The 12,793-nt window shown below is 42.9% G+C and overlaps 2 long non-coding RNA genes across 2 annotated transcripts in view; one reads left to right on the forward strand and one right to left on the reverse strand.

Moving 5' to 3' along the window:
* Positions 1-12,793, forward strand: part of LOC309562998 — a 108,393-nt gene that overhangs the window by 56,229 nt on the left and 39,371 nt on the right. The gene's annotated exons all lie outside the window — the stretch shown is intronic.
* LOC309563000 lies at positions 2,661-9,253 on the reverse strand. The gene is made up of 3 exons (XR_014225648.1): positions 9,171-9,253; positions 8,035-8,117; positions 2,661-2,887 (listed from the first exon to the last, which is right to left on the reverse strand). It is a non-coding gene; the product is annotated as an uncharacterized lncRNA (long non-coding RNA).

The following is a 12,793-nucleotide window of genomic DNA, read 5'->3' on the forward strand; positions in this document are numbered from 1 at the left end:
GAGAATGGTCCCCATATAATCTATGGGGATATTTCTCTAAAGTGGGAAATCTATGGGGACCCTGCTCTAAAAGGGGATCTATGGGGACCCTGGCCTGTTCTAAAGGGGATCTATGGGGGCCCTGGCCTGCTCTAAAGGGGATCTATGGGGATCCTGCTCTAAAGGGGGGAATCTATGGCATAGATCCCCTTTAGAGCAGGGTCCCTATAGATCCCCCTTTAGAGCAGCCCTGGGCAGGTCCCCCATAGATCCTCCTTTACAGCAGGCCAGGGGGAGGTCCCCCATATAGATCCCCTCTTACAGCAGGCCAGGGTGAGGTTCCCCATATAGATCCCCCCTTACAGCAGGCCAGGGTGAGGTGAGGTCCCCCATATAGATCCCCCCTTACAGCAGGCCAGGTTGAAGTGAGGTCCTCCATATAGATCCCCCCCTTACAGCAGGCCAGGGTGAGGTGAGGTCCTCCATATAGATCCCCCTTTACAGTAGGCCAGGTTGAGGGGGATCTATATGGGGGACCCCGGACCTCACCTCACCCTGGCCTGCTGTAAGGGGGAGATCTATATGGGGGATGGGACCTCTCCTCACCCTGGCCTGCTGTAAGGGGGGTATCTATATGGGGGACGGGACCTCTCCTCACCCTGGCCTGCTGTAAGGGGGGTATCTATATGGGGGACGGGACCTCTCCTCAGCCTGGCCTGCTGTAAGGGGGGGATCTATATGGGGGACCTCACCTCTCCCTGGCCTGCTGTAAGGGGGGGATCTATATGGGGGACCTCACCTCACCCTGGCCTACTGTAAGGGGGGATCCATATGGGGGATCATGTCCCCCATATAGATCCCCCCTTACAGCAGGCGAGGGTGAGGTCAGGTCAGGTCCCATCCCCCATTTAGATCTCCCCCCTTACAGCAGGCCAGGTTCCCCATAAACTAGATCCCCTCTCTGAGGATCCTCTATGAGTAGCGCTGCCGCTACATAATCATATGGCTCCATTTAAATACATTCTTCTGTGCCTACAGTCCACATATAGTTGCATACTATTCAGTGTTCTTCTTCTCACACACTCAGTTAGTCAGTCTAGTCACTACTAGCACTGTCTACACAGCCAGCCCACTGAGCCCAGTACTACTCCAGTCACAGTCCTGGCTCCTGTCACTCGTGACTCCTACCTTTTTTTTCACCCGATCACAGCAGGCTAGGTCTTCTCCTCCAGGTCCTCCTAGGTTTTCCTCCTGCAGCGTCTGTCACCACTGGCTCTCTCCTCTCTGGCCTGTGTCACCTGCCGCCGCTGCCAGCTTCTTCTTGCTGCTGCCTGGGCTTGTATTGTAAAGGGGTTATATTGGGGGGGCTGTGTAATGTAAAGGGGTTCTATTGGGGGGGGCTGTATAATGTAAAGGGATCTATGGGGGGTGGGGCTGTGTAATGTAAAGGGTTCTATTGGGGGGCTGTGTAATGTAAAGGGTTCCATGGGAGGGGTGGTAGCTGTGTAATGTAAAGGGTTCCATGGGGGGATGGGGGCTGTGTAATGTAAAGGGTTCCAATGGGGGGGCTGTGTAATGTAAAGGAGTCCAGGGGTACGGGGGCTGTGTAATGTAAAGGGGTCCAGGGGTACGGGGGCTGTGTAATGTAAAGGGGTCCAGGGGTATGGGGGCTGTGGGCTGTGTAATGTAAAAGGGGATCTCCCTACATTTTACACCTGACACGTGACACGTCAATGGGCAGTTCGTCGCCTGGGGGGGGGGGGGGTGCCAGATATAGGAACCGCCCGGGTGCCAAATGCTCTAGGTACGCCCCTGCTCTGATATAAGTGATACTTTATTTGTCCATAAACATGGTACATTTTTACTAATCCCAGTGCCCTCGGTATTATGTTTCTCAAGCACAGAAATGTGTTGCTCTTTAGCAGATGAGTGGGGTGCCATTAATTATGCATGGCACCTCATACATTGGCAATCATGTCAGTCTTCACATGCCAAACCACATGATACTACATCCCCATGCAGTTTGGTGTGGTACAATTTTAAAAAAGTGTCAGGAACTTATTTCCCTGTCTTTCTTGTAGGTATGGCAGCCCATTGAAATAAATAGGCTGTCCTACAGGTGACACACAGGAATGCATAAAAAATACACATAACTGCACACACTAAGCTGCACTGTATTGGTGTAAACCTGGCCTGAAAGTAAAAGCCGGCCATAGAAGGTTTGCATCTTGGCCGGTTCAGCAGGGTCGGCCGAGATGCGAATCATCTATGGGCAGGCTAATTGTACCCAACTTGATCTATCGATCAACTTGCTTACAACCAGCATGTCAGATTTTTGGAATGTGACTATTGCCAACAGCTATAGCAGTTAGCAATAATCACTGTGTTCTAAAGTCAGGGGTGGCTTACCATGCCCCCTCCACCACACCACACCGGGAGAACACAATGACTCTGCCATTGCAGGAGGAAAGAAAATCACATAATCTATGGCCTGCCTTAGCAATGCCTGATATACTCTGTATGCTTTTATCTTGATTGGATAAAGTGGAGGATCTATCTGGATCATTGAGGATGATGGATGCAACTGAAAGCTGATAGGTGATTTACATTCCCTGGAAAGTGCTCTAAAGGCTATATTTTCCCCCAACTAAAATAAGTTCATCAAGTAATAAAGAAGAAAACACAGTGCATGTGATATTTTTATTTTTTATCAGACATTTAGTATTTAGCTAAATGATATTCTGCATCAAATGACTTCCAATTCATGTTTTAACATTGTCCAGAAAGTTTACAAGATGCCTTATTCAGCAGAATCTGGGCTGCATTTTTAGCTAAATTCTTCAGCGAATCCAGGATACCTCTTTTCACTTCCTCTGTCATTTCCCCATCATCCTCATCAGCATTTCTCCTGAGAGAAGACACAGTTATCGTTACATAAGACAACGTTAATTATTACACAAAAACTGTATTTCACTGGGACCATAATTGTGTATTTTTAAGACGCATTGACTACTATTTTATGATCACATTAACATGCTAAAGAATACCACACAGTGTGATTCCACAAAGTTAAATTCCTTATTGAATATCCAGCGGAAGCATTCTGATGTGTTCCATGCTATGGCACAGAGCTTTCTCATCAGTAAGTGGACACGGCTAAAGCTGGCCATATACCAGTAGAAATTTGTGCATATGGAAATTCCGAAGAATCATTGTCCAGAGCATTTGATCTTTCCATCGTTGTAGCAATTGATTTTGTTTGAAAGCCCTTCAAATCTCCTCCAGACCTTCTATTTGGATGGACCCCCAGATACAATCGAAAAAGGTTTCTTTTGTTCTTTAGAACATGCTCATTACAATTGCAATATGTTCAGCTTTTCCCAAACGGAAATCACATTCATGGTTAGAATTTCAGTCATTCGGCCAAAGCTGTCCATGCAGCTCCTTCAAACTTTCTCATCATTATAGTCAAGAATAGGGATGGGCGGGACACCGCCCTGTTTGGTTCACAGCAGAACTCCCGAACAGAGGGGGAGTAAGAACACCTGTAAGAACAATCAAGCGGCTGAACAGCCGATTTGAGTGTTCTTATGGTGCAGGGAATCGCCAGCTGAAAAAAAATGATATCTGAATGATGCCTGCAGCTGCACCCATCATCCAGATATCCCCACTCAAAGCCCAGGATGTAATATGATGTACTGAGGTATGGAAGTGGTTAATATGCCAGTAAAGTGATGCATCTGTAGCATACATAAAACATGCTACAGCAAAAATGTAATTTCTAAAGAGAAAAAAAGAGTGAAATCGTACTTAAAATAACTCGCAGTTATAATTGCTGGCACCCGGCTACTGAAGAAAGAAAGAAAAATCCATACCAGAGGCCCTTTGGGTCTGGTGAATGTACTCAGTGTATTGCAGGTGCATGCTTGAACGGAACCGTTCGCCCAACCCTAGTTAGGAATAGACACTAGGGATGATCGAACGGTTCGGGTCGACCATCGGTTCGACCTGAACATTGACTGTTCGAAATTCGGCCGAATTCCGAACTTTTTGCTGAAAAAGTTCGGAATTCGGCAACCAGAACTGACCAAAATGCAACGGACAGGAACTGGGCTTTAAAAGCCCGTGATTGGACTAGAACCATCAGTAAAAGCCAATTGAGGGGGCAGGAGGATGCTAGGAATGTGATTGCAGTGACTAGGGGGTCCAGAGGCCAATCAGTAGTGAATACACCCCCAGTATATAAGATAGCCCCGCCAAATCGCTAGCATTGTAATACAGGGATGTGGAAGAGAGTGGAAGCAGTTCTGTTACTCCTGCTTCAAAAGTGTCATTTAGCAATTATTAGTGTGAGGAAAGAGATATCTAGTGTAGTTAGGGTGCTATTTTCCACTTTAGTTAGATTCAAAAATCTAGTTTCTGTAGGGAAAGTGTTAAGTGCCAGGGTGACCGTAGTGTAGTGTAGGGTGTACTGACTCTGACTGCTATGCCAGGGTGACCAAACCCTTCCATGTCAGGGTGACCGCAATAGAAAAAAGATTGTTTGTATTAGAATTGCAATAGAGCAGGATAGTGGCTTCGCTACTTTTACACCTGGCCGTTTTTGTTGCAGGCGTTTATTGGGCTTTTTTGTGGATGTCTTTGGAGGCAGGCATGACATCTGAACTTCTATGTAGGGGTATATATACACACACACATATATGTATTTATACAAATACACACATATAGGTGTGATAGGAGCGAAGCCCTATGGCTGCAAATAATTTCATTAGCGCAGCCATAGGGTTCTGCTACTTTCAGACCTATATATGTGTATGTGTATATATACATACATGTGTGTGTGTATATATACCCCTACACAGAAGTTCAGATGTCATGCCTGCCTCCAAAGACGCCCAAAAAATGCCCAAAAAAAAACGCCTGCAATAAAAATGCCCAGGTGTGTTGTTGCAGGCGTTTTTTTTGGGCATTTTTTGGGCGTCTTTGGAGGCAGGCATAACATATGAACTTCTGCATAGGGGTATATATACACACACACACATATATGTATTTATACACATACACACATATAGGTGTGATAGGAGCGAAGCCCTATGGCTGCAAATAATTTCATTAGCGCAGCCATAGGGTTCTGCTACTTTCACACCTATATATGTGTATGTGTTTATATACATACATGAGTGTGTGTATATACCCCTACACAGAAGTTCAGATGTCATGCCTGCCTCCAAATACGTCCACAAAAAATCCCAATAAACGCCTGCAACAAAAACTATCCTGCTCTACTGCAATTCTAATACAAACAATCTTTTTTTTGTTTCTGGTTCTGGACATGCTACACAGGTACACTTTTTACACCCCCCAGACACTAAATCCAAAGAAATCTAATTTTTTTTTTCAATATTTTTTTCAATAATTGGCTCTCTATCAAAAACGACAATTTGTAAGAACTTTTTTGTGTGATTAAAAGTCCCTGGGGCATGACCCAGAACCCTAGGCACTTTTTAGGGGCATTTATTGGGTTTTAGGGCTTCAAAATGGTGTTTTTTTATTACCGAAGTTCAGGTCCCATTGATTTCAATGGGGTTCTGAAATCCAGGCCGAACTTTCGGGAAGTTCGGGTGTTCTGGTCGAACCGAACTTTTCAAAAGTTCGATCATCCCTAATAGACACGTGCAGAACGGAAAAATATCTTTAGTTTCGGATAGATTTGTTATGTTACGTTTTGGAAATTGTTTAGTTTAGTTTAATTTGGTTTAATCATTTTCTATCAAATTCCACATTTTTGAAACGATTCAAATTGGGATCATATGAAAAACGATTGAATTCTGTAGGAAGAATACCTGGTTATTAGGGAGCTCTTTACACTTTTTTGGTGAATGGGTAGGGGTACAATGTGCCCAATACGCATTCACTTGGGGGGGTGGGATCTGGGGGGCCCACTTGTTAAAAGGGGCTTCCAGATTCCGATGAGCCCCACAACCACAGCCCAGGGTTGTGGGGAAGAGGCACTTGTCCCTATCAACATAGGGAGAAGGTGCTTTAGGGTGAACTGAGGATTTTTTTATTGCCGGCATTCTTTTTTTCACATTTCAGCTCTCAGTGGAGAAGTCTAATGACAGCTGATGAGTCATCGGTTGTCAAGGACGTGGCGGCCGGCTTCCCAGCCCACTTTTTAACAACCAGCTATTCTTCACACAGAATTAAAATCGGTCCATAATTTTTTGACCAATCCAAATTTGAGTTGTTCTGAAAATTTTGAATTTGTTAGAAGAATAAACAAAATGAATTTCAACAAATTTCAATTAAATTCATTACTATTTCATTCAGAGATTTGGATACAATCCAAATATCCAAAAATTTGTCCTAACTTATATTCGTACCAAAACGAATTGTAAATGTCTAATTAGGAACTTGCCCAATGACATGGCAGTTCCTAAAAGAAAGATTTCAGATGATCTTGGAACTGATGGTCTCTGTGGTCAGTGGTCACCTTCTTAGCTCAATATGCACTCTTAAACCTTGAACCTCCAGGCTTTTCCAAAATCCAATTCAAATTACCTTCTAATGTGTTCATGTTTTTACAGCAGTCAAACAATTGCTAAAGCCTAGAAAATTGCCCGCTCTTTCTTTGGCCATGTCCAGGGTTCACTTAATCAAGCATTCTGCATGAAAAAAACAGAAGCCAGGCTGACTGATACAACAAACAAATAAATGTCATATCCCCGGCTCTTATACAATCTTCCAGTGGGATTTAGGCTGGACCTTTTGGACCTCTGAATGGTGGTGTATCCTTGGAATACACTTGTCCTGTTCTGCATCTCACCGTCCTTCCTCCCCCACCTCCCTCCCCCACTTTTCTTTTCTCCTTTCCCCTTTTTTTGTTACACCTTCTCTGCACTACCCTTCACCCACCTTGCCCCTTTAATGATGACAAGCATCTCTCAGGACATTCCAAGTTCATCTTATACATCACCAACTCCACTCTCCCCTTGAGCACTCCAAGGATTTTTTGTCTCCATCTGAACTATTGTATGGTACCCATTATATCTAAATGTATGGATTCTAATATCACAGAAAAAAAAATGCCTCTGTTTCCAATCCCCCAGTGGCACAAATCCAACAGGACACTGTGCAGCACAGAGCCTAAAAACTAAGTGCACCCTTCCCCAGTATACTCAGCCCCAATTCTGACTCTCCTTACGACTCCCAGGAATCCCTCCAAACATTTGCCCTAACCCACCAGTCTTGGCACTCACATTCCCCCCTGGACTGATGCTGGTCAATACGCCCCTGTACTATCTGCACACAGTATAGCAATGGAGATGTCTCCACCCCTGGTATTGTAGGTCAGGCAGATCTTGGACTCTTCTTTGTCACCCTTTATACTCCAGAACAACATATTTTCAAACTTGTGCATACAGATGATGGAAAACTTCATGCAAGCCACTCCCACCTCCACACCTGTACACCTATCCAAATTCCTCCCCTGTTCACATCATCCCACCTAACCCCACCTTTAGTTTTTTATGTTGCTGACAGGGGGGGGGGGGGCATCCAGTCAAAATTGTCTATTGGTTTAGTTGGAACAGGGAAGGATGTATTCTACATTTAAAATGTATCCTGTATTAAATCCCAATGAAGGGGAGTGATGTGGTACCTGAAACACGTTGGCTGTTCTTATATGACCTAATTACCTAAAATTAAAATTTTCTTGGATTTTTTTTATCCAGGTTTGGTTTACACTCCTTTCTGTATTGATAGGATTAGAAACTCTGGCATGTTTGTATTGTGTTCTCATCAAAAAGATTCCCCCTTCACTTACTTTCCCAGTTATATAAATATGTTTTTAAAATCAAAGTAATTGATGAGATGGCCACAAGGCCTGTAATGTGTAGCAGAGCTGTACAAATCCCAGAACTGAATAAACAGACATAAAAATGATTTGGTACAACAATCCTCATATATGTATTTCCCCTATATGTTTAATGGATTGCCCAAAGGTAGGCTTTAAAAGCTCATACTTCTATTTAAAAAAGTCTTTTACATACTTACTCTTCCTGACAGAGAGATAAGGAGATGGTCCCAAGAAAGAAAAAGAGTAACAGGGATTTCTTCATGGTGAACATCTTTGGGCTCTGTGGATAATTTGGATTCATGAAAAGAAAAAGAAGACACAATTGAAAAGATGACTCAAAAATAACATGAGTTCCCCTAATGATAATACACATAAATATGTTGTTCCAATACAATAAAAGGTCCAATGTTTGTTTGCTCTAAGCTATCAGAAAAGATCCCGTACATCTAGAACCCATTATGGGAACATTGAGTGCTTTTTATTGACATGGATTTGCTTGATGCTTTCCAGACCTTACTGAATCTGGTTACCCATGGATAAAACAATGATTAAGGGATCTTGATCTATCTTGTTCCTCAATCCCACAAAAGGAAGAGCACAGCAGATTCTTAGATGCTATTGGAGCTCACAAGAACTGAAGTTCCGGTCTCCATTATTTATGGTTTCAAGGGCTTTCTAACTTAAATGGGATGCCTTTTGCCTCACCTGGGTTACTCAATTTAGTCCTCACTCAATCAGAACTAAAGGATGTTAGAATGAAAATGAATTTATAGCTATCTGATTTACTAACTGGACTAATGGTTTCTAGAGGGATTTTCTTGTATGAATGAGAAGAGTCTCCAGATAATGGTTTCTGTGAACTGAATTTGTTTCAAGTTTAAAGAGAAGGAAAATGAGACTACTGAGATTCTGTGAAAATAAAGAATATCATTTATGAATTCTAACTTTCTACTGTAATATATTTTAATATGGGCAAGATATTTAGAAATTCGAGTTTAATAAAAGTTTTACCAAAATTGTAAGCAAAAAATTACCATTCAGTGCACAAGAATAAACCTTTGTCTGATCTGGTTGATAGTGTTTTTAATAAGCTTACAATTAGGATTGATAGCTGGTTTAATTCTGTTTCAAATTTTGTGAATAAATTAGAATTTACACAATTAATGTGCAAAATAAACTATTAATAGAAAAATTATATGAGGAACCTTTCTATCATTTAGAATCAAACATAGAATTTACACTTTAACTGAAAACTGAATACCAAGGTTTCTTTCCTTATAAATAAATCTAATAGGATTAATAATATATTAACGATATTCCAGCATATGCTTACCGGGTAGTTCAGTTGGTGCTGAGAATGTAGACAGCTGGAAGACTTGAGTGACGGTCTACACTGTGGAGAACGGGGTTGGCTTATATAATAGAAGAAAAACAATTTGAGTACACAGAAATTTAAATAAAGTTTAATGTTAAAGTCACATCTTTCTTAGGAACACATAACTGATACCACATGTATTTAGCAAAATATTTGCCTGCTAGCCTCCAGGTGGGACAAATATCAGCACCCTGTGAGAAAACCAAGTTTCTCCTGATCTGCTTTTTAGACAGTTTTAATTTAAAATCATTTTAAGTGTAATTTTAGCCCAAATTTGTATTTTGTTTTATAGAGCATTGTGGGTTATTATTGCTCCTGTCTAAATGTTCTTTCAATTTCTCCTAAAATAGAGTGAACATGCCATCCATTGAGAGATCCTGCTTTCAGGAGGATGTCTTTGGATAAAAAAGTGTCCCTAGTTCTGTCCCCAGCAGAAGTGGTGCTCAGGACACCATTCAGACTTCTGTCAGCCTCAACTGATATCACTCAAAACAAATATTCCAGCACCTCCAGCCCCAGTAAATCCATGGTATGTATGTGAGCCACTCAGGCTGCTAGGAAGTCTAGTCCTGTGCCTGCTGCTGTGAGTGCTGGCTGAGAAGAAGCCCACCCATGCTCCAGACAATGACAGATAGGATCAGAAGATCACAGGAGCCCAAAAGAATTAGAAGGGCTTTCTAAACTATACCTTACTTAGTCAGGTAGATTTGCCACATTCAAAATGCTTAAAATACCACAACTATTATATATTTTTTAATCCTTGCCTATTCCTGTGCCCCTATCCTTTTTTGCATCCCTACATTCTACCTTAGGTAAGTTTGTGTGGCAAAAAAACAAAACCTAGGAGTTCTAGGGTCAACCTGACCAAACAAAGATCAGTGGGTGGTGCTGGGTACATCAATTTAAGGGACTACTTTACTATCTATCCTGGTTAAATTAAAGGCCCGGTTCACCAAACCTCCTACATGTCTATGATAAAACATTGAATCTACGCAAATCCTGGGCAGAACCTTAGTACATGGCTCCTCAGTAAACTAGCTGTAGAATTTATTAAACATGAGGTAGCAGGAAGGACAATAAAACACTCACTTAATGAATGTGATAAAAAGGCTCATTGGTGGAAGGAAGCGTCCCGATGCAAGAGATGAATAGCACGCCACTCCAGGTAGAAAGAAACCATGGTCTCTGTCTACCTGGAGTGGCATGCCATCCATCCCTTCCATGGGGACACTTCCTTCCACAGATGAGCCTTTTTTTCACATTCCTCTAGTGAGTGATTTATTGTCATCCTTGCTACCTCATGTTTAATAAATGCTACACTTAGAGGCTCTTTTCTGTCTCCTTATACACTAGCTTCACAGTCGATTTTCAGTCTTGAGAAGAGCACCTGCCCTAAGTACAAAAGCATTTACTCCATCAGTATCACCAAATTGCTGGAGAAAGTGTGGTGAATTAGGCAGTTTACTTAATTTACTGTGGGCTTGCGATGAGTTTCAACCTTCAAGTTAGAAGTCTTTACCAAAGTCGTTACCAAAATACATATTGACCCATCCCCTAAATTTGCCTTACTAAGCATAGGCATAGGCAATATCTCTCACCAACTGCGCTGTGTAACTTTACATACACTATTAGCAGCTAGGCTAGCCATTACACGCCACTGGAAAACAGAGGATCCCATCCTGCTAGATGAGGTAGTATCCTCTGTGCATACCCATGGCTCCTATGAGCACATGCTTGCAGCATCAGAAGATTTCCTCTCCTCCATTAATAAACACTGGACACACTGGCTCGAATAGTATCAACGTAATGACAAGTTCACACAAATTAGGCAACTCACATGGGTGGAAAGAAATGGTGCTTATAGACAAGGTCCAGTTCTGTGTAACCTCTCATCATGGAGAGTGTGCCACCAACTTCATGCTTGATGTTTCTTGGCCAGTCTCTGGCTATCACATCTTGATCACTAAGGTTTCTGAATTTTGGATGGACTCCCGTTCCCTTCCATTATGGAAGTCTATAAAGTGGAATGCTATGCTCAGTTTTACCGGGTAGATTACAAACACCCCTAGGGTTCATTCACAGCATATGCTTTGATGCTATGCTAGCAGCAATGTCCAGTGCAGCCCCAACACGTAGACATAGCATAATGCCTTGTTTCCTGGGCTGTCAGTTCAAACCATTGCATTGTTCTTGTGTGAGTAAATGGTGCAACATGCCGTGAAACCACTCATCAGCACTGTGTCTCCCCCCACTGTGACTTGCTAATTTGCCCTAGCTCTCAGTTGAGAGTAAATTATTAACCACCTCCCACCTGGCTACTGTGTATAAATGGACAGCCAGTTGCCTACTTGATTTGGTAGGGCATACCCTTACATTCTCCCTTTATGTGCACCGATGAGAAGCCCCCAGGCTGCACACAGCAGATCACTGATCGGGGTAGCTTGCCACTGTGGTTGGCCCTGATACCAGGGGATCATTGTGACTAATCACAACAATCACATGAACAGTAGTAAACAGTGGCTGTCATTTGTGATGCCATTGCTTACTACTGTGACTTAGTGATTGGTCAAGGTGATCACATGGTACAGGGTCAGTCACAATGGCCCTGTAACATGTGATAGCTGTGGCCAATCACAGCAATCATAGTAGTAAACACTGGCATCATGAATAATGCCAAACACACATGGAGAAATGACCAGAAGCTATTATATACAATGGCTGTCTGCTCTGATATCACTGTATGCCAGTGCCAGCAGCCATTGTCTCTGATCACTGCCACAGCAATACAATGTCACCAAATCAGTGCTGTCAGTCAGTATCCCTATTTACCACTGCAGCAGTCAGTGTCCTTAATCACTGCTTCACCAGTCTCAGTGTCCCTGATCACTGCTGCACCAGTCTCAGTGTCCCAAAACACTGCCACACCAGTCACAATGTCCCCGATGACCATTACATCAGTTACAGTGTCACTGATCACTGCCACACCAGTCAAAGTGTCACTAAAAGGACTTGATAACACGTGTGATGCTTTCTGAGTAACAATCTGTGCTTGGATTGCTCTTTAGAGCGCATTTAACAGCCAATGAAGTGCTGTTGTACGGCCTCCTTACCACATGCTTTAAACCATTGGCCCCTGCACCAGAACCCCATTTACTTAAATAGGATATGATTGGCAGGCATATGAGAGGTATACTTCCTGCCACAGCTGTGAATCAAATTTTCGCAGCCACAACATGTGTACACCCCTGGCCACTGCCTCTGCAGGTAAAGGGGGTTGCAGTTTAGAGACAGTAAAACCACAACTCAACCACAATGCTTTACCACTCCTAATCTCATGTGTAAATGAGCCCTAGAAATAGTGCAGCAAGTCAAAGTTCTCTTATCATTACCACACCAGCCACATTGCTGGCAGACCAGTGTAGGTAGAATCTGTGTTCTTGATTGCCACCACCCCAGACCAGTGGAGCAAGTAACAGTTTTCCTGATAACTGCCATACCAGTCCCAGTGATACCAGACCAGTGTATGTCAGCAGCCGTGTTCTTTACCATTGTCAGACCAGTTACAGTGTCACCACATCAGT

This window comes from Pelophylax lessonae (assembly GCF_965119305.1).
Source record: "Pelophylax lessonae genome assembly, chromosome: 9".
Classification (NCBI taxonomy): domain Eukaryota; kingdom Metazoa; phylum Chordata; class Amphibia; order Anura; family Ranidae; genus Pelophylax; species Pelophylax lessonae.